The 26367-nt window shown below is 35.8% G+C and overlaps 1 long non-coding RNA gene across 1 annotated transcript; it reads left to right on the top strand.

The window, feature by feature from the left end:
• The first annotated feature begins 9494 nt into the window (after positions 1-9494).
• On the top strand, positions 9495-23801 carry LOC133831420 (uncharacterized). Its single transcript, XR_009892500.1, has 4 exons — positions 9495-9533; positions 9622-9690; positions 9780-9821; positions 23639-23801. It is a non-coding gene; the product is annotated as an uncharacterized LOC133831420 (long non-coding RNA).
• Positions 23802-26367: the final 2566 nt, after the last annotated feature.

Here is a 26367-nt window from a genome sequence, read left to right on the forward strand (position 1 = left end):
TTACCAATATCAATCGAAAAAAATTGATTATAATCGTGGGTAATACCTTGTTTCTGAAGAAAATAGATTGTATTTATAAGCGGTAGCTGGGTAAACCCAGGAGTTGCAGATGAATCGGATCTTACCTCCGCCGGGAACATGATCAAGAGTAATGGTCTTGAGGAAGAACTAGAAAACGTGATTGTTGTTGAAGATCACAGAATTCCAATGGATTCGTCCCACTCGAAACTCACTTTAAACACAGAATCTCCTGGTTGCAAGATCGGCCAAGGCGTAGTACAATACTCCAAGTGAGCTTCAATGGGTGGAGTGGAGAACATCTTCTTCCATGGTGCGGCTGGATACAGAGTGTGAGAGAATACAAGGAAAGGGTGCGGCTGGATATAACCTTAACCCCATATATAACATATAATATATTTGTAAATTTGATAAAAAAAGTTGGCCACATGGCAGACACATATTACAACAAATTTAACACATCATCAATATTATAACACATCAGCTTACACATAAGCATTTATAAAAATATAAAATAAAAAGTAAGCAAAAATGGGAGGAAAAATTGAGCGGGAATTGTAAAATTTTTCCCTGAAAAATAAAAGTAGGTAAAGTCTTCATATTGGTAGGTAATAATGGTAGGAGATAACATTTCTGAATTGATTTACTAATGACAAATAATTACTTACCAATATTCGCTACCAATAAATATTAGTGGGCAAAAGATATTTTTACCTACCAATATATATATGTAGGTAAGAAATTGGTAGGTAAATGTCAGATTTCTTGTAGTGTAAGTCTATTATTTAAAAAAAACCGATAAAAGTAAGACATGTAGAATTATCGTTTTTTAAAACGTCACTATTACGCAATGTTCCCACGTATGCATGTTACATGCAAATCCACTTTTACGTCCAAAATTATGTCTATTATTCAACCATGTGGTTTTTATAGAAAGATCATGCATGTAAAATAGGTAAAATGAGCATTATTCTTTTATGGCTTTATGTGTAGTTCAGAATAATTGCATGTTATGTGTAACTCTTATTATGTGTGCATGGCCCATGCACACATGAGTTGTATGAAAGGGCAAAATAGTAATTTTATGAACCTAAGAAATGTTGTTTTGGTTATGGTATAGGCTCGTTGAGAGGATGTGAAATTTCATAGCTCGGACCTGAGGTAAGGAAGTTAGATAGAATTTATGATTGTTTATGCTATGAATGGTAAGGCTGTTGTATGAATGAATCGTTATGAATTATGAATGTCATAATGTGATGATATGTGGCTTGTATGAATATGATATGTTTATGAATGGATGTTAGCATGATGAATGTGACACATCAAATGGGTTGCTAAGGATATAAAGACGTAACCCGAGTTACTAAGGATATAAAGATGCAACTCCTATGTTTATGAATGGATGTTAGCGTGATAAAACACATCAAATGGGTTGCTAAGGATATAAAGACGTAACCCAAGTTACTAAAGATATAAAGACGTAACTCCTAGGGTAGACGCGCCGAGGTTATTCAAGGACCAGAGACTCTTGTTTACCTCATAGGGTGACATGGACAAGTTAGCGGGCCATGTTCACCATGAATGCTGTATGAATATGCTATGATGTTATGATACGATAATGTTATGATATGCTATGATGTTATGTTACGATAATGTTATGATATGTTACGATAATGTTATGATATGTTATGATGTTATGTTACGATAATGTTATGATAGTCTATGATGTCATAATGTTTAAGATGAACGATAGTGTTTGTATTTGTTATATCCTTACTTACTTATTGTTTGTACTTACTGGGCTTTTAGCTCACCCCTTTACTTTCCCTTCCAGGTAGCAAATAGGATTTCTCTGTGGCACGCGTGGTGACGTGAGGAGTTCTATCGTCGTGGGTAGTATGGCGTGGGGCATCCTATGGACGGAAAAAAGATCACTTTAGGACGCCATTTTAATTATGTTATGTTTTGAGAAACTTTTCTAAATTATCAGTGGAACTTAATTATTGGATTTGTTTTCTTTTGAACTTTGCATAAAAACTCATGTTTTCTTTTTAAAACTAATGGGCCCAACTTGCATGGTTTTAAGCAAGTCCCCACTGAGACCTTTATAATAAGGCGTTTTCTTTTATGAAACAATGTTATGTGAATGTTTTATTAAGTATTAGTTTAGGGCATTCTTTACAGAATGAAAGTGTTAATGATGCCTTGCGCTATGAATTATGAAATGCTTTGATGTGGTGATATGTTTGGATGGTATGTTGTATGCTATGAATGGATGGTAGCGTGATGAGCGTGACACATGAAAAAGGGGTTGCTAAGGATATGAAGACGTAACCCGAGTTACTAAGGATATGAAGACGTAGCTCAAAGGGCGGACGCGCCGAGGTTATTCAAGGACCAAAGATCCTGTTTACCTCAAAGGGTGACATGGACAAGTTAGCGGGCCATGTTCACAAGGAAATGTTTATGGTGATGTTATGATGTGTTGTTATGATGATGTTATGATGTGTGGTTATGAAGATGTTATGATGTTTATGATATGATGAGGATGTTATGTTGACGTGAATATGTTTATGTTTATGATATTTACGCCATTATGACAATGATGCTATGATGAATAAAGATGGATGAATATGTTTGTTTTTGTTGTGTTTTGCTTGTTTGTTGTTTGTACTTCCTTACTGGGCTTTTAGCTCACCCCCTTACTTTCCCTTCCAGGTAGCAAATAGGTTCCTCTATGGCACACGTGGTGATGTGGGGAGTTCTATCGTCGTGGTGTGTATGGCATGGGGGCATCCTATGGACCAGAAACGATCAATTAAAATGCCATTTATGTTTAATGGGACTTTTCAAACTTATCAGTGGGACTTGAACTTTTGGTTGTTTTAGAACTTTGCATGAAAACTGATATTTTCTTTTTAAACTATTGGGCCCAACTTGCATGTTTTTAGCAAGACCCCACTGGGATTTTATATTAAGTGGCTTTTCTCTCATAAACCTATAAATATGTGAATGTTTTATAAAGCACTAGTTTAGGGCATTTTACAGGTCAGTTGGTCACCGCAGTATGTAAAAAGTCTGGTTTAACACCCGTGACATAAGAGTCTGGTTAAACTCTGGGACACATAAGTAAGTTGATTCCGATTCCGGCTTGCTACTGTGACAACTATGAACTTCGGCTAGCCACCGGGGAACTAAGTAAGAAACTGGTTCGCCACCGGTAACTATGTAACTAAGGTCGGTTGGCCACCGCAACATGTAAGAAGTCTGGTTTAACACCTTTGACATAAGAGTCTGGTTAAACCCCATGACACGTAAGTAAGTTAATTCAAAAATCAAATCTCTATGACTAAGAAAGTATGCCGAATTCTTCTAGGGGTATGGGTAACCAGTGTAAGTAGTTGACATCCGTCAATGCTATGGTAAGGTATGTTAAGATATGCTAATATATGTTATGCTATGCTAAGGTATGTTAAGATATGCTAAGATATATTACGCTATGGTAAGGTATATTAAGATATGCTAATATATGTTATGCTATGCTAAGGTATGTTAAGATATGCTAAGATATATTACGCTATGGTAAGGTATATTAAGATATGCTAAGATATGTTACTCTATGGTAAGATATGTTAAGATGTGCTAAGATATGTTACGCTATGGTAAGATATGTTAAGATATGCTAAGAGATGTTATGATATGTTAAATTATGTTGAAGGTTCCTCCGGAACCCTAAGTAAGTATGTATGTTAAGATATTATTGACTAAGTATGTATGAATGTTGAGATATGAATGACTAAGTAAGTATGTACGTTAAGATATGAATGACTAAGTATGTATGTTAAGATATGATTGTGTAAGTAAGTATGTATGTTACTAGTTAAGACTATATGTACGCTCTGGGATTTTCTACGTGCAGGTGTACCTTCAGGATATGAAATTTGGTTATGAGGCATGACCATAAGTTTGCCAGGACGTTCGAACATTCTTAAATTGTATGTTAGGGTTCAATTTTATCAGAATCCTATTCTTTGTTAGTTATCTACCTAGTTACAGTTAGTTTAAGTTCTTGCTTCGTGTATGTGGTTATGATTGTTAAATTGTTCTTACTAAGCATTTTGCTTACCTAGTTGTTTCGTGTTGTAGGTAAGCTCAAAGGCAAAGTGGATCAGTGACTGCTGGAGTTTATCTGGGAGGATGTACATGTGGACCAACCTTTTATATTTTGGGGACTAGAACCCATATGATAACTAAGAAATTATTTTGGGCTTGTTGAATGTTTTAAAATTATGACACTATAATTTACTTTTTAGTATGTGCATACTTCCAAACAATTTCATGTTTTGAAAAGTATTTTTATATGGATTTTAGGTTATGTTATTTTAGAAAATGGTTATGTTTTCTGCAAATTATGTTAAGAAATTTTACGGGATGTTACACCGAGGCAGTTAGGGAAGTCAGCGAGGCGATTGAGAAGATTCGCCAAAGGATGCTTACCGCTCAAAGTAGGCAAAAGAGCTACGCCGACCTTAAGAGAAGGGACATCGAATTTTTCAGTTGGTGAGTTTGTGTTCTTGACAGTCTTACCAATGAAGGGTGTTATGCATTTTGGGAAGAAAGGGAAATTGAGCCGAGATTTATAGGTCCATTTGAAATTTTGGACAGAGCTGGGCAAGTTGCGTACCGTTTAGCACTGCCTCTAGCACTAGCCAAAATGCATAACATCTTTCATAAATTGATGTTGCGTAAGTATGTGTCCGATCCCTCTTATGTTCTGAGTTATGAGTTGTTACAGCTGAAGCATGACCTTCGTTACGATGACCAGCCAGAGCATATCATTGAAAAGGGAATCATGGAATTGAGTTCCAAACACTACACCAAATACCCATTTTCATAACACATGAATATAAGACTTCTCAAAAAGTATTATGGTAGGTGGCAAAGTAAAAAAGAAAAAAGCAGTAAAACTTTTGTGATCCCGCTAAATTATAAGGCAGTATTTTTTTTTCTTCCTTTTTTAATTACAGTAAAATAATTTTCTGGGAAGAATGATCTTGTGCTCATCTCTCTCAAAATGCGATCTCCCTTATCTGGCTCCTAATTACCAGCAGCGGTTCACAAACATCAATCACGTTGATAATTGGAACACTAAGGTCTCGGATCGGGACACGGTTAGATTCCTTGCCAAGCCCCTTGACTCTGCAGCCTCTCTGCCGTCAACACTGCGGACTACGCCAAGACGGAAGAACTCCCTGCAACTCCTTTTAACTTGAAGAAGAAAACCCCTGAGATAACCGATGCAACTCTCCGCCTTAATCCGGGGGGCGGCTTCACTTGTGGGGATGACCCTGGATCCAGACCCAATAAGAGGGTTCGCTCTGGCTCTCTCGGTAGCACCACCACCTATCCCATGTTGCCAACCAGATGCAGAGATTTTGCCAGCAGTGTAGCAGGTTTATGCAAATTTCAAATCTCAATTTTTTTTTCTTTTAATTTGTATTGTAGATTTCTGTTGTTTAGAACGGCGAGGTTCATCATCTTCTTGCTTGCTCTTTGCAGGTTTCATCCCCTTTCTGAGTTTGACGAGGGCAAGCAGAGTTGTAGAAGGAGGCTTGCTGGGCATAATCGGCATAGGAGGAAAGCTCAACGAGACGATGTTAGCTCGAGACTTGTGCTCCCTGGAGATCGAGACAATAAAATTAATGGACACTTTGATATCTTTAACTTGTTGGCTGTTGTGGCTCGCACACAAGGTAAACGATCATGCTCTATGGGTTTTCCGTGTTTTGTGTTCTAAATTCTCATTGATATTGTGCTGAATTCGTATGCTGCGTTTTTTACATAGAGAAAAGCGGTGGCAAAACTATGAGTTGCTCTCTTTTACTGAACAAAGAACAGCTCCTTCAGATTCTTAGCAAGATAAATTCACTGCCTTTGGGAAGAATTCAGCTACCAAGGAATATTCAATCATTCGCACGGTCCTATGGTCATTTGTCTAAACCCCGACAACCATTTTTTTGCCTTGGAATTCTTTCACTTTTGGGTAAGCAATCTCATTTGCTTTGGAGTCCATTACTGGTTTGTAATTGCCTGTTAGATTTTTCCAAATTAATGCTCTCTTGGTTTTTGTTTAGTTTTTGTAACTTGTTTCTAATTTTCTTTCTTGCTAGGTACTTGGGGCATTGTATTAGCTGCACAGTTGTAGCTTCTGTACTATTGGGGGCTATTGTTTCTCATCATTTTTCAGTTTCAAACCCATTAGCTACAAAAAGAGATGCCTTACAGAGCACTGTTACAGAGCACTACTATTTTGGGCTTTGGATGTATGTTATATATACATATCAACATATTGATAGATATAACTATAAAAATAAGCTACTAATATTACCAACTATTCTTGATGGTGATACTCTGAGCTTTTTAGGTGAAACCAACAGAAATTCTCTTGAAGCCATGGTGAGTCCTTTGTATATTTATACTCATAAATATTCCATTAATATTCTTATTAATATAAACTAATATGTGTTAATAATTCTACACTTTGCCAGGTGAAGAGCACAGGAAAAGAATCATTACAATGGGGTGAATGTGAGAGCAGTTTCATTAGCTCAATGTTCTTAATTACTTGAAAACCATTTAAAACTCACTCTGTTTGTGTTCTTGCTTATACATATATATATATATATATATGTATGTGGCAGGACTGGCTGGTGGAGTGTATTTAGGTCTCACCTATGGACTGGCCGAAGCTTGAGGAGCTCATGATTGGCTGGTGGAATGGAGAGTATGTCTAATACTCCTAAGTACCTTCCAGATGTAAGGTCAGACCATTTTGCTTCTGGAACTGGAAAAATTTGAAGTTTAATATTTAACTCTAGTCCAGTTACGAAATGGTTCAATGTGCTCAACTTGGTCATGTATGGCAATTAATTATTAACAACTCAAATGGACCGTACATGAGTCTTGGATCTATTGCAGCTTCACTTGATTGAAAAGTGTGTTTATATGGTATTAGTGGTTTTTGATTCAACAAGCAAGACTTGCTTTAATAAAAAAATTTATTGTACATTTATCTAAACCCTTTCATTTACCTTTATGACGAGATTTTTAAGTTTATTGTATGTGTTTAACAAACTCTTTTGTATCAATTTATTGCAAGAAAGTCTCCATAAACCAGTCTAACTTGCATTCTATTTTTAGAAAAGGATCTTGATTAGGACATGAACAAATTATTGATGGCATGCTTAAAGATGGCCTGTGGGGTGTCTATAATGATTTTGGAATGGGAGTTTGTGCAGAGATATGTGATGAACGATATACTATCTCGAGAGAAGAGCAGGTATTGTTCTGCAAAGATCTGTTTGAATGTCAGGTCGAGAGTATAATGATCTCTAGTCTACTCAGTTCTGAAATCAAATGAACTCCTTCAAACTAATATGAATTCTCTTAACTGATTCATTTTTCTGCATGTGCTAGTTTAGTAACCATTCCCAAAAACCATGCATCTAAATAGCTGGAAGAGCGATGTAAATTGGAAAACAACAAGAAACTATACATTTCCAATATTCAGTTTCATTCAATATGTTTGACCATAACACATTAGCTTATTTAATTATTTTCATGCTCACGGGACTTTTTAACTGCAGGATGGCTATGCTATACAAAGCTTTAAGCGAGGAATGGCTGCACAAAAGAGTCAAAAAATTTTCAACACATAAATTTTGCATTTGGTATAATTTCTCTCATTAAAATGTTTTTGTTCTTTTCTGCGGAGTGAGTATATTAGATAAACCTTTTTATTAGTTTGTTTATATTTGGGGTTTGCTTGATTTCCATATTTAATGTTTTCAACATTTATTTGTTTTGACTTTATAAGATCTTTTTATCTCACACACATATACACTCATACTTATAAATATATATTGTTAATATTTTCCTTCTGTTTTTCAAACATCGTGCATTAGTTTCAATCACAGCCCAAACTCTGCAAGATTTCAGTCAAGTGTATTTGGCTCTGCTGTTCCAAGCAGATCATCTGTTTTACAGTTGAGTAACGTAGTATATAAATTTTTATGGGTTTAAGCATATTTTCTGTTCTTATAATTGACCCAAGAAGATGACACATTGTTCAGGGGATGCAATGTCAAGAGAGTCCAACCCATTAAAGCAACGGCCACTGAATTGCCACCAACTGTTCAGATTAAGGACTAGACACTTCATACATTGTAGTGTGAATTTTGAAATTCTAATATTTGATGCTCACTCATAATTTATTTTGTTTAGAATTGAAGACCGATGGGAAGTCAAAGGTTGGGATCAATGGTAAGTTCATCATAGCTCCTAGTTTGAAATGAGGACTTAATAATGATTGTACATTCCATTGTTTGGTGTGGTTAATGTTTTTATCATTCTTTTTAGAGATGCAAAATTTTGTGCATTGGTCAATGTTTGATCAGTTTTGGCCTTCAATAGTTTTTGTTTTAATAGGTCAAGGTACAGTTGAAATCTTGCAAGAGTTGATGTGTGTTTTCATATTGGAAAATTATTTACTTTTATTCAACTTAGTTTCTATGTTACATTTATATATTTATGTTTATTTGTTGCTTTCGAATTAGAAGTAGTCTATAGTTTGAATTCTGTTTCCTTTATGTCACTTTTTTAATCCCTTTTAGTTTGGGCGAGTTTAATATTCTGACATGTAAAAGAGTAAAGCTTCATGTATCAATATTGTTCTTGGATGCTAGATATATATATTTATATTTAATATGTGTTTTATTAAATGAAGGACCTCAGGGTTTAAAGAACTTTGTGAGCCAAGTGATTCTCTTTGAAAGAATAATGGTAAAGTTGATTAATTCCTTACTTTTTCAATGCTTGGCTCATATAGGTTTTGGTCGGATTGGAAGATTGGTTTTACAAGTAGCAATATTCAGGGATGATATTGACATGGTGGCAGTGAATGATCCTTTTATTGATGCTAAATACATGGTAAGGATGTCAAGCTAGCTGCAACTTGATGGATTTCAGCTGCCAATGTTGTTGCTATGCTCATGAATAGTCATTATAATTTATAAATTAAAATGGCACTACTCAGATGATGCAAAAAAGTTTTCTTATGTTTGTAAGACTGCATTGAGCATATTATTTGGTTGACATGTCTTTGCTTACAACCTTGTTAGATGTTTGCTTCATAATGCATAATGATATGACTTAAGTCAAGTTTTTGTGCCATGCTTGCTTGATTTCTTGTTGTGTTAATAGTATGTTGTTGAATGTGGTGATTTTTTTTGTCTAAAGTGGCTAAAATGATTCTTCTCTACTTTAATATGGTCAAGGCAAACTATGTTATAAAGTATGTGGAAGAACGTTTAAATTGCATTTTATTAATAAAGTAAAATGACATTTATTAATTTAGTCTTAAGTATATTGAAATGGTGTGGCTACAGGACTCTTGCTGCAAACAATTTTACTGGAGAGTTCCCTGATCTCACTAGTCTCACCAAGTTAAAAGAACTGTAAGTGTCAATCTGTAATGTAACTCCATGACCAAAATGAACCAAGTTTTATGTCACTTGAATCTTGACTCATGTTCTCTCATTGCAGAAGGATCAGTAGTAACTACTTCACAGGAAGGATGCCTGAGTTTGGCAATTTGAAACAGCTTCAGAAGTTGTAAGAGTTGTTGACCACACTCCTTTTGTCTTTTCTTCTTTACACCACACTCCTTTTGCTTATTTTGTGAATTTTCTTTCACTCTACAGGATGATTCTGAGGTTTGCTATCAGTTTTCCTCTAGAATAAAGGTACAATTTTTTTCTTTTTGAGTACTTTAATTGAGATTAGTATGGTAGAAACTTGTGTTATAAATTTTATGGTTTCTTCTCATATCAACTGAAAGAAGATTAAGAAAAAGTAGTTTGAAAGAGAAAAACAAAAAGGACTGGTCTACATAAAATTGCCATCTCTTACCTTCTTCAAGTGATGTTAGTAGGGTAGTTTCTGAATTCTCTTCGTATAAGTAAAGCTAGATGGATTATGCATCAGGCAGCTCCCAATCCTTGGGTTGTCGCCACAAGTATGGATTAAAAAAAACAAACACCTATAATAAAATTGTCCACTTTTTTTTTATTTATTTTCTTGAAAATCTTTAGCTCCTTCTGGAAAAAGTAGATCAGCCAATTGGGATGAGTTCAGAATCTTTTATGCAGAAGCCTTGAATCAGTAATAGCACAAACCAGCCATGGTAAACTTGAAACAACCTTGGGGCACTGCAGTGCATGCCAATAAGCTGATCTTCAGCAAATAAAAAAATTATAAACATGGACAAAGAGAGAGCCTTCATCACAGAGATCAGGTCAGCCTCTTATTACTTACTTTTCACCAGTTTATCTTAAATCCCGAAGTTAAGAAGTCCACAACCACTTTTAAGTCTTTAACGGCTAATGGCCTCCATTGCAAGCCGTACCGACCGTAGTAATCCATCCACATCTTGGAAATTAAAATCAAGAGCCCTCTTAATGGAAGAGATAGCCTCCCCAGATTTAGCCTCTGCCAAGCTTGCAGTGCTAGCAGCTGCAAAAGCTACCTGTGACTTTTTTGAGGCTTCCATAGCAAAAATTGTATCATGTGCCTGCAAGACATCACATATTATTATGATATCCATAGATAAGAAGCTAATTTTAATACATGGTAAATGAGTAAACTACAACCTAAACTGACAGTGAAGGCTTGGTGAAGATGTTTGTGTTAGCATAACTAACCCATAATATAAAAGACATTTTGATTAATAATAAAATATTTCAAACATAGACCTGACAAAAAAAAATTGCTAAATTATGGGACAATCCTCTTCCCCATTTTGCACGAATGAGAAACAGTTGTTAAACTTATTCCCCATTTTCTTCTCAAAAGTCTCTGTTAGTTCAAAAAGATACAGAACAACATATTAAATAATTAGGAGTTATATTATTAATTTAATTGGATATGCCTAGAAGTTTGAGTGTGTTTTATATTCCTAGAGTTACTTTCATAGAAAAATTACCAAAGCCTAATTCAATGAGGAAACTTTTCTCAATCTATTTTGAGAGAAGCTATTCTCATTATTTTATACATTATTTATGAAATTATAAAGGTTCTCTCTCTCTCTCTCTCTAATTCTTTAATTTTTTTTCCTACTTATTCTTCTATTTATATTATATGTTCTCCCATATTTTCATACTCTCTTGAATTTTCACCCTTTGCCCTTAGTCAGATATTATACATTAATAATTAAAGCTCTCGAACAAAGATTGTATACTCACAAAAGTAAGGACTTTATCAAAACTGGAACGATTTCGGGCAGCAATAACAACATGGTTAGCAGCAACAGAGTTGAACAAAGACCATTTCATAGTTAGTGAAATGGGTGAAGCTGAGATCAGTTAAGTGCTTAGAAGAACACTCAAGAGTCCTTGTGTTAGTAATGGTTGGTCTTATTGCGTTTTCTGGTGTTTCGACCAAAGAAATCCCATGTAAGTTTTTTCTTTTTGTTCGTTTTGTCTTTTCTTCTTTACACCACACCACACTCCTTTTGTTCTTTTCTTAATCAATTCTATAACTTTTTTTACACCACACTCCTTTTGTCTTTTCTTCTTTACACTGTAATGACCCACTACTCTAGACTTTTTGGACCATTAACGAAACTATACATAAAACTTACATTTTTGCGAAAATACCATAATTTATCAGAAACTTGTAGAAACAAAGTTTACTTTCATAAAATAAGTAGGATATGGGTACCCATTGTCTTTAAAACAAAAATAACTTAAAAACTAAAAAGAGATACATAGAAAATGCGGAAAATACATTTAAAACCATAAAAACATAAACAAGACTACATCCTCGAATCGAATAACGCTCGGCCCCTTGACTCCATTCACCATCGATACACATCCTCTAAGCGTCACGAATCTTTCCACCTCTAAAGCTTATTTCCTGCACATAAACAGAAAGGAATGAGCCTAATGCCCAGCAAGGAAAAATCTAACACTTAATCATATACATAATTTCATAAGAAACATAAAGACTTAACATAATACATATAACATACACTTATTATAATGGCCATTATTACTTGGGGTCCCATAGACTAAACAAGCATATGCCCATGGGATTAGTGGGGTCCTACTAGCTAAGTAGGTCATATGCCCATAACCCATTTGGGGTCTTGTTAGTCATATGGGTCATATGCCCAAGCCTACAAACATGCATACATATCATAACACATTTAATAACATAAAACATATAGATAACATCAGCACATAACATATTGATTCTAGCCTATTTTCCTTACCAAAGTTACCAGGATATAATGGACTGAGTTGGGACTTTTTGGAACACTCCTAAAACCATAAGAAAGAGTGAGTCTAAAGAAAGGAGATGAAATGAAAGAGATGGAAAGACTAAACCATTTGAGAAACATGCTTACCGAACTTATGTGCTCAAGAACTTAGATTCCCTAACCAAAATGAAGATTAAGGTTAGAGATTGAGTAGAAGACTATGAGAAAGAAAATAACATAATACAGAAAGGAACTAGAGTTTTGGTTACCTCAAAGACTTGAAAGACCAATCTACACCTCCACCGAAATACTATAGAACTCACTTCCCAAAGTGTTTGATAAGCTTATGATGTTTAAGCTTATAGTTTTTTCCCAAACCAGGTGTTTACACTCTCACACTCACTTAACACTAGCAGCTTCTGAACTTAGAGCAAAAGGTGAATAATGGGTGGGTACTAGGTCCTATTTATAGAGTTTGGGAAAGAAAGTATCTTGATTTTACTTGAATAAAAATAATGGCTTGTTAGATGAAAATCATTTGAATAATCGTTCAGCAGAGGCTGAAGACTCATTCAAAAGATGCTGGACTTATGGAGGAGTTTGAATGGCTGAAAGGAAAAGAATTCAAAAGTATTTGAATTTATGCTGGAGGAGGCGATATATCGCCCCCTATAGGCGATATATCGCCTGGACCATTGTTCCCGAGGCGACCGTGCATCGATTCGTGTTTTCCGTATCTACGTGCTGCGATATATCGCCCCCTATAGCTGCGATATATCGGCACACGCTGAATATTTAAACACGAAATTACACATTTTTAGCTAAGTTTGAATGGAGTAAACAGCCTTGACTAAGCCCTCAACGTACTCAAAGCTGCTGACTGACCCTATAACATTCAAACTTTACTCCTTATTATATTAAATCCTCAAAAATCTTTAATCCTTAACCACCATTCATAACATGTGCTTAAAATCCTATTGGTTGATATCTAAACCTTATAGTATAATAAATTTAATCCTTAATATCAGTCACATTAATCAAACCTTAGGTTAACTTAATATTCTTAAACTATAGATTAAACTTAGAAAATCTATAAGTGCTACTATGAGTGTCCAAATAATTCCCAGTCTGAACCAAAAATCCACAGTAACAAAGATAATGCTATAAATACTATCATACTACTATCTATCTTAGCTAAGTAAAGTTCTTGGACTCTACAATTCTCCCCTACTAAAAATAATTTCGTCCTCGAAATTTACTTATCAAATAACTCCGGATACCGGCCTTGCATGTCTTCCTCCAACTCCCACGTTGCCTCGCGTTCAGAACTATTGCTCCATAGGACTTTGATTATAGGAAGGCTCTTAGACCGTAACTACTTCATCCCTCTATCCAGGATGCTAACCGGTCGTTGCTCGTAACTTAAGTCTTTCTGGAGCGCTATGGTATCGTATTTGAGGACGTGAGATGGGTCTGACACATATTTGCGTAGCATCGAGATGTGGAAGACGTTGTGACTATCGGCTAGTGCTGGCGGTAGGGCTAGTCTATACGCAACTGTTCCCACTTTGTCCAATATCTAAAAGGACCTATGAATCGGGGACTAAGCTTGCCTTTCTTCCCGAACCGCTTGACACCTTCCATAGGAGATATCTTCAAGAAGACTTGATCTCCAACTTGGAACTCCACATCGCGTCGCTTGGTATCCGCATAGCTTTTCTGACGGCTTTGAGCAGCAAGCATACGCTGTCTAATAAGCGTTACTGCTTCTTGAGCTTGCCTAACAGCTTCGGGCCCTAGAAGCTGCCTTTCTCCTACCTCGTCCCAGTGCAACGGTGATCGGAACCTTCTTCCATATAGCAACTCATAAGGTGCCATCCCGATCGTCGACTGGTAGCTGTTGTTGTACGAGAACTCGATCAGCGGTAAGTACTTGTTCCACGAACCTCCGAAATCAAGTATACACGCGCGTAGCATATCCTCTAAGATCTGAATCGTACGCTCAAACTGCCCATCTGTCTGAGGATGGAAAGTTGTACTAAGGCTTAACTTAGTACCCATATCTCTCTGTAAGTTTCTCCAAAATCTTGACGTAAATACTGATCCTCTATCTGACACTATCATCTTGGGGATTCCATGCAATCGTACAATCTCTTGGATGTAGATGTCTGCGTATTGGTCTGCCGTGCATGAAGTTCTAACAGGCAAAAATGAGCCGACTTGGTTAGTCTATCTATTACTATCCAAGCGGAATCATGCTGCTTGTTCGTCTTTGGTAGCCCTGTCACATAATCCATGGCTATATCATCCCACTTCCATTCTGGTATGCTAAGCGGTTGCAATAAACCTGCAGGCCGCTGATGCTCTGCTTTCACTTGCTGGCATACCAGACACTTAGATACATACTCCGCTATGTCCTTCTTCATCCCTGGCCACCAATAGACTGCCTTGATGTCATGAGTCATCTTGGTAGACCCTGGATGAACTGAGTACGGGGTGCTGTGCGCTTCTTCTAGGATCGTCTTCTTAATACTCTGATCGTCTGGTACGCATACCCGATCCTTATATCTCAATAAACCTTAACTGGATATTGAGAAATCTGTAGTCTTGCCTTCTCTGACTGCATCCATGTGTGCTGCTAGCGATTCATCACGTCTCTGACCATTCCGTATGTCTTCTAGCATATTCGATTGGATAGACAAGTTAGCCAGCTTGCCTACAACCACTTCTATTCCGGCACTGATAAGCTCCTGCTGTAGCGGCTTTTCAATTCCGGATAAGGCTGCTAAGTTCCCATAGCTTAGCTTTTTCTACTAAGCGCATCGGCAACTACGTTCGCCTTTCCTGGATGGTATAGGATTTCGCAGTCGTAATCCTTTACTAACTCCAACCACCGGCGCTGCCTCATGTTAAGCTCCTTCTGTGTAAAGAAGTATTTTAAATTCTTGTGGTCCGTATAAATCTCGCACCGTTCTCCGTAAAGAAAATGGTGCCAGATTTTCAACGCAAAGACCACCGCTGCCAACTCCATATCGTGAGTTGGATAGCATTGTTCATACTCTTTCAACTAATGTGAGGCGTAGGCTATCACCTTGTCATTTTGCATCAACACGCATCCCAATCCTAGCTTTGATGCATGGCATTAGACAACGAACTTATCGTCGGGTGTCGGTACACTAAGTACTGGTGTTGAGCAAGGATTATCTTTAAGCAACTGGAAGCTTTCTTAACACTTATCGTTCCAGTTAAACTTTTGTTGCTTCTGGGTCAGGTTGGTGAGTGGAGTGGCTATCTTAGAAAAAGCCCTCTACAACTTTCTATAATAACCTGCTAGCCCTAAGAAGCTTCTTATTTCTGACGCGTTCTTTGGTCTAGGCCAATCCTTCACGGCCTCTACTTTTGGTGGATCTACTGCAGCTCCATCTTTCGATATGATGTGCCCGAGGAACACCACTTGCGAAAGCCAAAATTCGCATTTCTTGAACTTGGCGTAGAGTTGATGCTTCTTCAATCGCGTCAAAATCATCCTCAAATGTTCCTCGTGCTCTACTTCATCCTTGGAGTAAATTAAAATGTCGTCGATGAACACAACGACGAATTTATCCAAGTAGTCTTTGAAGACCCTATTCATTAAGTCCTTAAACGCGGCTGGCGCGTTAGTAAGACCAAAAGACATAGCCAAGAACTTGTAATGTCCATAACGAGTCCTAAAGGCTGTCTTAGGAATATCTTCTTCTTTTTCCTTGAGCTGGTGATACCCGGATCGTAGATCGATCTTTGAGAATACCGTCGCACCTCGGAGTTGATCAAACAAATCATTAATCCAAGGTAGCGGGTATTTGTTCTTAATTGTTACTTTATTCAGCTCACGGTAGTCTATGCACATGCACATACTTCCGTCATTCTTCTTCACGAATAGTACCGGAGCTCCCCATGGTGAATGGCTTGGCCTAATGAAACCCAAGTCTAGGAGTTCTTGCAGCTGCGTCTTTAACTCCTTGAGTTTCGTAGGTGCCATCCGGTATGGTGCCTTAGAGATAGGCTCGGTGCCCGGTACTAATTCTATCGTGAAGTCTATTTCTTGATTTGGCGGCAATCCTTGCAAGTCATCGGGAAAACTTCTGGAAATTCTTGTATAACTCGAACATCTCTAACTTTAAGTGACGTCTCCTTTTCCACATTCGTGATGCTGGCTAAGAACGCTTGGCATCCTTTCTCCATCATTCTCTGAGCTTTGAGAGGTGACACTAACGGTGTGCGTAGTCCTGAAGCTTGTCCCATGAAGCACAGTTTCTGGCCGTCAGGAGTCTCGAACATCACCTTCTTGCGTTTGCTGTCGATCGTTGCGCCATGCCGTGCTAGCCGATCCATGCCTAGTATTACGTCAAAGTCCTTGATCACTAGCTCTATCAGGTCTCCTTCTAGTTCTATGTCCTCAATCTTGATCGGTACGCCTCGTACTATTCGTGATGATAGAACTACTTTGCCCGAAGGCAACTCGATTACAAACCTAGTTCTAAATCTTTCACTAGGTTTGTCTAGTTTTTCTATCATTCCTAACGAGATCTACGAGTATACAGCTACCAATCAAGCGATACTAGAACATATACTATCGAGGATAGGATCTGACCAGTAAATCCTTGTTACTAGCATGGGTTCCTCCTTGGGTCAATGCAAAGACTTTGGTCTGGAACCATCGTTTAATCCTTCTTCTCCTCACTAACATTCATCAGAATCCTTTCTACTTCGATTGGCATTTCTAGAACATTGGCATAGGTAGTGGTTCCCAGGTTTGCTAACTTAACCCCTAATTCCATCTTCGGTCTAAGTCCTCTGACGAACTTGGTCAACCTCGTAAAGTCGGTTGGGACCAACTCTGGTGCAAACTTGACTAATCTGTTGAACTGACGAGCATATTCTTCTACCATTAGCGATGACTACTGAGGTGTAATACTTCTTGTGGAACGGCTCCACAAATCTTGTCCATATTATGGTGGTGACATCGTTAGTCAGGTGAACTAAGTCCCACCATATTTTGGCATCCTTCTTGAGTAATGACGAGACGTAGGATATGCGGTCTGCATTACTAAGATTCATGTGCGTAAGAATTGGCTTCACATTCCTTAGCCACTATTCTGCCTCAAAGGGGTCTATAGTCCCTTCAAAGTTTGGAGCGTGCTGCTTGCGGAACCTTTCATACACTGACTCCATATTCAGTACTGGATGTGGCGCGTGGTTCGTCACTGGCCATCCCCCATATGGACCAACTTGTTGAGGTGCTAGGGCCATTTGTTGTAGCTGCGGCTGCGGTTGCGGCGGAGGCTGAGGCTGAGTCTGCGCCTGTTGACGTTGTTGCGGCAAGAGTTCCTCGACTTGTTGTTGCCATCTAGCGATTTCCGCGGTGTTGTCAGCTGGCGGTGTCGGTGTGTTGCGGCTAATAGTAGCACGCACTCCTCTTCTGCGAACTGGAGGGCATCATTGGTCGTTGGAACAACGTTGGAGGCGTTTCCGCTGGTGCGTGCAGATCTTCGGAGCGACATCTTCACCAAAAGTTCTAACAGTCAAGAACTTGTTAGAACTTACCCTAATAGGCTCTAAGGCAAAAACTTATTCTAAAACAAACATATCTCGGACCTATTTATTATGACTTCTTATGAAAAATTATATAGGTCTTTATTTATTATTAGAGTGGGTTTCTATACTTAGAAAAACAAGTCATCTTTATTTTCTAGGTGTGTTTCTAATCATCCTATATGACTTGATTCTTAGGCTCGAAACTTATCTTTGTTCCAAAGTTAACCATATTGAGGGAGGGCTGGGATCAGTAAAATCGTTCCCACTACTAAGGCCCCCTAACTCTCAATAAGGAAACTTGGTTCATTGATTTGTATCCACCTTCACTGAACTTAGTCATTATTCATTTTATTTATTACTTATTATGATTGCGAAAATAAAATCAAACTCGTACATGATGATAAAATAACATGAAATTAATTTGGAAAAATAATTTTCACTTATTACAATCATAAAATAAAGATTTAAACAAAACAAACAATGAAAAACTAGCTATTCTAAAAATCGGGATCTTCTACATCCGATCCTTCATCTAGCATATTATCATCTATCTCCTTATAATCATCGTTGTCTTGAGCCTCAAAATTTCCTCGGGGAAGATTCAAGAAGATCCTATGTTGTTGCTCATTAGTGAATTGAAACTCTAAATCATAGGTGAACTTAAGTATGAGAGAATAATATCTTAGGGCTGCTTGTAAGTCATCATCATTATTTATATTCTCCCATATTTCTTCTAAAGTTAAAATTGCTGAAGGAAAATCTTTTAAAAGCCTAATTACTAGGACATATTGTTCTGCAGCTCTCATCATGATTTGCTTAGACTCTTGAAGGTGACCTATCTCTTTGTGGAACAAGATCAATCTTTGAGTGATCCTTTCTAGTGCTCCTACGGTGTTCCTTGGCTCCCTTATTCTGTTTAAAGCCTTAATGGCTCGGATATCCTCATTGCTTAAAGCTCCGTTCATTCTTAACTGAAAACATAAACACTAAAGGTGTTAGCTATACACATAAGTAACATAACTAGTAACTTAAACACTTACTTGGCGGTCCGATTCGGAGCTTTGAGCGTGTGTATCGAGGAGAACTTCATGCAAAAGAACCGTTTCTCTGATACCAACTGTAATGACCCACTACTTTAGACTTTTTGGACCATTAACAAAACTATACATAAAACTTACATTTTTGCGAAAATACCATAATTTATCAGAAACTTGTAGAAACAAAGTTTACTTTCATAAAATAAGTAGGATATGGGTACCAATTGTCTTTAAAACAAAAATAACTTAAAAACTAAAAAGAGTTACATAGAAAATGCGGAAAATACATTTAAAACCATAAAAACATAAACAAGACTACATCCTCGAATAGAATAACGCTCGGCCCCTTGACTCCATTCACCATCGATACACATCCTCTAAGCGTCACGAATCTTTCCACCTCTAAAGCTTATTTCCTGCACATAAACAGAAAGGAATGAGCCTAATGCCCAGCAAGGAAAAATCTAACACTTAATCATTTACATAATTTCATAAGAAACATAAAGACTTAACATAATACATATAACATACACTTATTATAATGGCCATTATTACTTGGGGTCCCATAGACTAAACAAGCATATGCCCATGGGATTAGTGGGGTCCTACTAGCTAAGTAGGTCATATGCCCATAACCCATTTGGGGTCTTGTTAGTCATATGGGTCATATGCCCAAGCCTACAAACATGCATACATATCATAACACATTTAATAACATAAAACATATAGATAACATAAGCACATAACATATTGATTCTAGCCTATTTTCCTTACCAAAGTTACCGGGATATAATGGACTGAGTTGGGACTTTTTGGAACACTCCTAAAACCATAAGAAAGAGTGAGTCTAAAGAAAGGAGATGAAATGAAAGAGATGGAAAGACTAAACCATTTGAGAAACATGCTTACCGAACTTATGTGCTCAAGAACTTAGATTCCCTAAACAAAATGAAGATTAAGGTTAGAGATTGAGTAGAAGACTATGAGAAAGAAAATAACATAATACAGAAAGGAACTAGAGTTTTGGTTACCTCAAAGACTTGAAAGACCAATCTACACCTCCACCGAAATACTATGGAACTCACTTCCCAAAGTGTTTGATAAGCTTATGATGTTTAAGCTTATAGTTTTTTCCCAAACCAGGTGTTTACACTCTCACACTCACTTAACACTAGCAGCTTCTGAACTTAGAGCAAAAGGTGAATAATGGCTGGGTACTAGGTCCTATTTATAGAGTTTGGGAAAGAAAGTATCTTGATTTTACTTGAATAAAAATAATGGCTTGTTAGATGAAAATCATTTGAATAATCGTTCAGCAGAGGCTGAAGACTCATTCAAAAGATGCTGGACTTATGGAGGAGTTTGAATGGCTGAAAGGAAAAGAATTCAAAAGTATTTGAATTTATGCTGGAGGAGGCGATATATCGCCCCCTATAGGCGATATATCGCCTGGACCATTGTTCCCGAGGCGACCGTGCATCGATTCGTGTTTTCCGTATCTACGTGCTGCGATATATCGCCCCCTATAGCTGCGATATATCGGCACACGCTGAATATTTAAACACGAAATTACACATTTTTAGCTAAGTTTGAATGGAGTAAACAGCCTTGACTAAGCCCTCAACGTACTCAAAGCTGTTGACTGACCCTATAACATTCAAACTTTACTCCTTATTATATTAAATCCTCAAAAATCTTTAATCCTTAATCACCATTCATAACATGTGCTTAAAATCCTATTGGTTGATATCTAAACCTTATAGTATAATAAATTTAATCCTTAATATCAGTCACATTAATCAAACCTTAGGTTAACTTAATATTCTTAAACTATAGATTAAACTTAGAAAATCTATAAGTGCTACTATGAGTGTCCAAATAATTCCCAGTCTGAACCAAAAATCCACAGTAACAAAGATAATGCTATAAATACTATCATACTACTATCTATCTTAGCTAAGTAAAGTTCTTGGACTCTACATACACCACACTCCTTTTGCTTATTTTGTGAATTTTCTTTCACTCTACAGGATGATTCTGAGGTTCAATATCAGTTTTCCTCTGGAATAAAGGTACAATTTTTTTCTTTTTGAGTACTTTAATTGAGATTAGTATGGTAGAAACTTGTGTTATAAATTTTATGGTTTCTTCTCATATGTTGTCAAAGTTGTTCAATTCTAGCTCATGATAAGCGTACAAAATATACGCTTATTGATAACATTTTCAGATTGATTTGGTTGTTTTTCTCAAGAGAAAGTTTCTATTTAATCTGATTGGTGAACTTGTGCAGTTTTTTGTTATAATTCTGATTTGTTCGAGAATTTAGATAAATGTTGGTATTAGTAGCCGAAAATTGGCCAATATGTGGAAATATGGTACAGGCGATATATCGCCTGCCTTGGGCGATATATCGGCATAAGAAGGAATTCCAAATTTTGTCTTTGCAGAAACGACATCAGAAACTCGCGTTTTCATCGAGAAAATTCACCAGGCGATATATCGCAGCATCATAGGCGATATATCGGCACGAGGGCATTTTTGGAAATTTTCATGGAAATTCGTAGGTTTTTGGAGATTTTTGTAAAAAGAATAAAAGGAAGATCGGGAGGGACAGAGAGGGAGGAAGCATTCTGACGGCAAAGGAAAAGAAACAGAGAAGAATCCACATTTATTTCGTTTGTGTTTATTTTATGCTTTTGAATTTTAGATTGTGTGATGAAGTTTAATATTATGAACTAAATTCTTATTTAGAGTATTTTAATGTAGTCACTGGATATTGTATTCGTTTTTAATGCAATTTCTATGAATCTTTGAATTTATGGTTATCTATTGTTCTTATGTTTAATGCTTGTAATTGATTGGCCATCTGTTGCATGATTATTGGTTTTAATTCAATATCTGAAAAGTGAGAATTGGAATAGCTTTAGACAATAGACATAGATTTCAATTTAGAACAAAAGTATCAAATTGGTTTGTGTAGCAATTAGGTTTTTGTTCTTAATGCGGTTTATGTGTAGAATTTATCACAGACATGTAGAAAATTCGCAGGTAAACTGAATATTTTATATCTTGAGAGAGAATAGAATTGTCATTAGTAAACTTGCTATAACCATAGATCAAAGAAACATATTAGTTGTATTATTGATTGAATAGAATTGAAGGTTGATGAAATTAGAATACTCTAATCTTTCGCTTATATTAAATTTCGTTAATTAAATTGTGCTTTCTTAGTTATTGTTCATTGTTAATTGTCATTTAAATTTCATTAGTCAAATAGAAATAAAAGTTTGCTATTGGTAATTATTAGATCAATTCCCTGACGGAACGATAATATATTTCCACTACTATTACTTGTTTATTCGATTGCGTATACTTGCGCAGTAGTAAAAATTCGCAACAGCTCACAACTCAGAATTATTAACAATCAAACTCACTTTGCAGACCATTGTGGTAGTACCGGTTGAACCACGAGGACTAGTACAGTGTGGATCTACTGAGAAGGTTAGATCACTTCTATGAATATTTATGCTTAACCGTTCGATTATTGTTCTATAATTGAGCTGTTAATTGATTAATGCTCTGCCATTGTTGTTACTGCTGTAGATATATGAAAGATTGGACTTTGTGGATCAAACAATGGGGCTCTTTCAGGAAAAAAACTTTCAAATACCGCTTAAAACCTTATAAATTAAGCTCATTTTAACAGGTTGGTAGGCTTTGATAATGATACCGCTTGTAATTTTTTCTGTTTGGATTTTTTTAAATGCATGCAAGGAAATATGAAAATAATTTAGTAATGCATTTGAACTATCTAACATTTTCTTTGCTTGAATTTTTTTAGTGTAAAAGTTGAATTTGTCAGATTAGTCTTAGTGTCCAGTCTTTAGAGTTTAATTGGAGAGCTGATTATTGAAATATAAACTGAACTGCAATTTGTTGGATTCAAAACTTGGACAGTGTATTATACTAAATTATTCGGTTCTTATCATTACAAAATGATTTGCTGTTGTCTATCCTTGTGCAGATCTCTACAAATTTTTATTCTCCAAATATGAATGTTGTCAATGAGAACTTCCTCCCTCTGCTCAAATGCCTTGATGACTGCATAGCGTAAGGGGATGCTATTTACATCATATATATTTATGTATCTATTTTTGCTGCTTTAGTTGCATTCATTAAATATTACTTGTGTCGTACCATTAATTTATATGTTGATTTAGGGAATTACTAGCATATTTTGTTGAGACATTTATTTTCTCAATCAACTTGAGACCTTAAACATTATCTACTTTATATTAGGTATGTAGAAAACAACCCACAGTATGCTGAATCTGGCTTTCGACAACTACAGGTAGAAACAAATTTATGCAGATAGCTGATTAGATAACGTTACATTTTTGTACATTCTTCCACTAAAATTTGCTTCCATTTCCAATAATTGAGTAATTTTTTTGTTATGACAGTCTCGAGCATTGGGTATGATTCGCTCTCATGTACTTTCTGTACTCAAAAGTGTGTCTTCTCAGGTAAAATAATGTAGGGGTTGAATTAATGCGCTCCATTGTTTTGTGCTGTTTTGTTGGGTTGGTAGACCTTTTTTCTGTCTCCTTTTGGTCTTAAATCAAGTGCTCTGTTTGTTACCTAAAAAAGAAAATGTTCTGGTTCTATATGGTTATTGTTTCTTCATCAGGTTCAGTCAGCAATCCAGAGCAATAGTAGCAGCAAGGCATCTCTTGCTGAGGGTGTATTCTTGGTTGGATGATGCTATTGAATAAGTTCTCAATTTTAGGGGGAGTATACTTCTCAATTTGAGAGATTTTATGTGACCATATCTAATAATTGAAGTTTTGCAGCTTAAGATTTTATGTGAGCAGAGGCTTTCCTTGGTGAGGGCAACTTGTATTAACTTGATTTCTCTTTTTTGAAAGTGAAACAATGCAGGGGAAAAGATGTACTCAAGATGTTATCTTCTCTATTTTATTTTATTTTCCCTAAAGAATTTGTTAACTGTACTGGTTTGTGCACATGCTCCTTTTGATGGTTTATGTATTTGGCATAAGTAAAATAATAATAGTTAGTGGTAGTTTATTTTTGGAAATTGGTGAGAAGATGTGTTTATTAAAAATCGATTAAGTCATGGAGCTTTATTGGGTCAAAACATGATAGGTCTATTTCCTATTCTATTACTAAGAATGGTAAAGCTGATATTGATTGATAGTAAGATTTTCTTCTGTGCTTTTTTGTCTCATATGCATTCTGATTTGGTTGGTTAATTGGTTATGGTCATTCTTATTTACTTTCAGGGATCAAAGAATCAGAAAGAAAAAAACATATAAAACTCTGCAGCAACAATCTACTGCAGTAATCTTGTTATTCACTTTAAAGTTAAGACTTCCGGCAACAACACCTGTGGCACTCTACAGATTCCCTAGGTATGGAGCAATGCCTTCTCTCATATTCATATCTCACACATAAGTTTATTAGCAGTGGCAATAGGAGTAACTAATTGTTTTGGAGTTGTATATGCATTAAAGGTTGTATGGCATATGATGAAGTTCGTGATGGTGCTTTTGAACTTCTTAATTAACATTCATCAGAAGCTTATGGTTGCTTTGCTAATGAATATAATGTGACAGTAACAATAGAACTATTGACTTTTAGCTATGTTAATTAGAATTGTATAAATCTTTTGATCTTAGCTTTATTGGTAGATTTGACAATGGTGAAAAGAACTCAACTTTACCAAACTAGCAAATGCTAATCTATTTTGTGCGACTTTAGTTAATTGTTTCTTTTGCTCACCTGTCATAACCTGATGAAACCAAAAAAGAAAAAACTGCTAGTATTTCCTTTATATCTTATGTGGAGACTTGGAAATTATGGTTTTTGACACTCTTAAGTAAAAGGCTCATTTCCGAGTAGTTTCGAAGTAGAATGGTTTTTGTTTGCTTTGGTGTAGTTGTGAATCCATTATTTTGTATGTGGTGTCCTTTCTTGGATATAATTTCCATAGCATTTTTCTTGAAGTAATTTGTGATGCTAGATAATAACAATAAAATATTTCTCTGTTTATTTTGTAGATGTGACAAGGGAAGTATAAAAGGATACTTAAGACTCCTTGAAAGTAGTAACTTTGTCTATTTATTTGTGTTGAAAGTAGTAACTTTTAGACTCCTTGAATACTTAAAGAATATTTTGTTGTTGATGACAATGTTGAATGTTTTAAACTAAATTGTGGATTGTTAATTCAATGTTGAATGTTTTAAACTAAATTGTGGATTGTTAATTCAATGTTGAATATTCTTACTTTTTGTTATTTGAAAATCAAGTTCATTTGATGATGCTAGTATATATTAGAAAGCTAATTTTAATTATATAAAAAAAATAAAAATATAATAGAATAAATTAGTGTTATATAAATAAAATATATAATGAGAATTTAAACATATCTAAATATAACAATAATACGAAAATTGACTTAAAATATCTATTACAATAACACTTTTTATGCAAAGAATTATGTTATGCAAACTTCATTATATAACACAAAAAATGTGTTATACTAAAGTATAGTATAACACAAAAAATGTGTTATACTAAAGTGTAGTATAACACAAAAAAAGTGTTACACTAGAGTGTAGTATAACACAAAAAAAGTGTTATATAATCGACTATAAATAACATAATTAAACACTTATCTATATATTAAAATAACAAAGAAATTGTGTTATCGTTGACAGTACAATAACACATCTGTATAACACTGATAAAAAGTGTTATGTAAAGTACCCTAACCTACGATAACATAGTCGGTCTTAACACATCAGAAAGTGTTATCGTATGTTTTGATAACACATTTTCGATGTTATTAAAAGCATTTTTTCTTGTAGTGAAAAGGATTCCATTGGTTAAGGTCCTATGGAAGAATAACACATGGAAAGGGAGGAAACATAGGAGGTGGAGGAAGACATGGAAGAAGGATACCCTGAGGAATTTGGTACAAAAGAATTTCGGGACAAAATTTATTTTAAGGAGGGTATATTATAGCGTACCAATTTTTTTATTATTTTATAAATGGTTTGTCTATTTTTAAATTAATTATTAAGTGTTATGATTTTATTTTTATTATTTGGTAGAAATTTTGTGAATTTAATTTTTGTCAATTGATTAATTTAATTATTTTTAAATTGTGAGTTCTTGAGTTTTGGTTGTGTATCGGAGGGTGCATGATACACTTGAGCACTTGGGTGTGTGCATGTGCATGTATGCATGGTAGACATGCATTAGTTTTTCCCTTCATTATTTAATTTATGAGTATTCTATTTAATTAAAAAAAAGGGGAAATAATAAGAGAATGTTCTAGAGAGGGCGTGTAGTGTGAATGGGCAAGGTTGGAAGAGTGAAAATTTTCCTTTTTCC

This window comes from Humulus lupulus, chromosome 1, assembly GCF_963169125.1.
Source record: "Humulus lupulus chromosome 1, drHumLupu1.1, whole genome shotgun sequence".
Taxonomy (NCBI): Eukaryota; Viridiplantae; Streptophyta; class Magnoliopsida; order Rosales; family Cannabaceae; genus Humulus; species Humulus lupulus.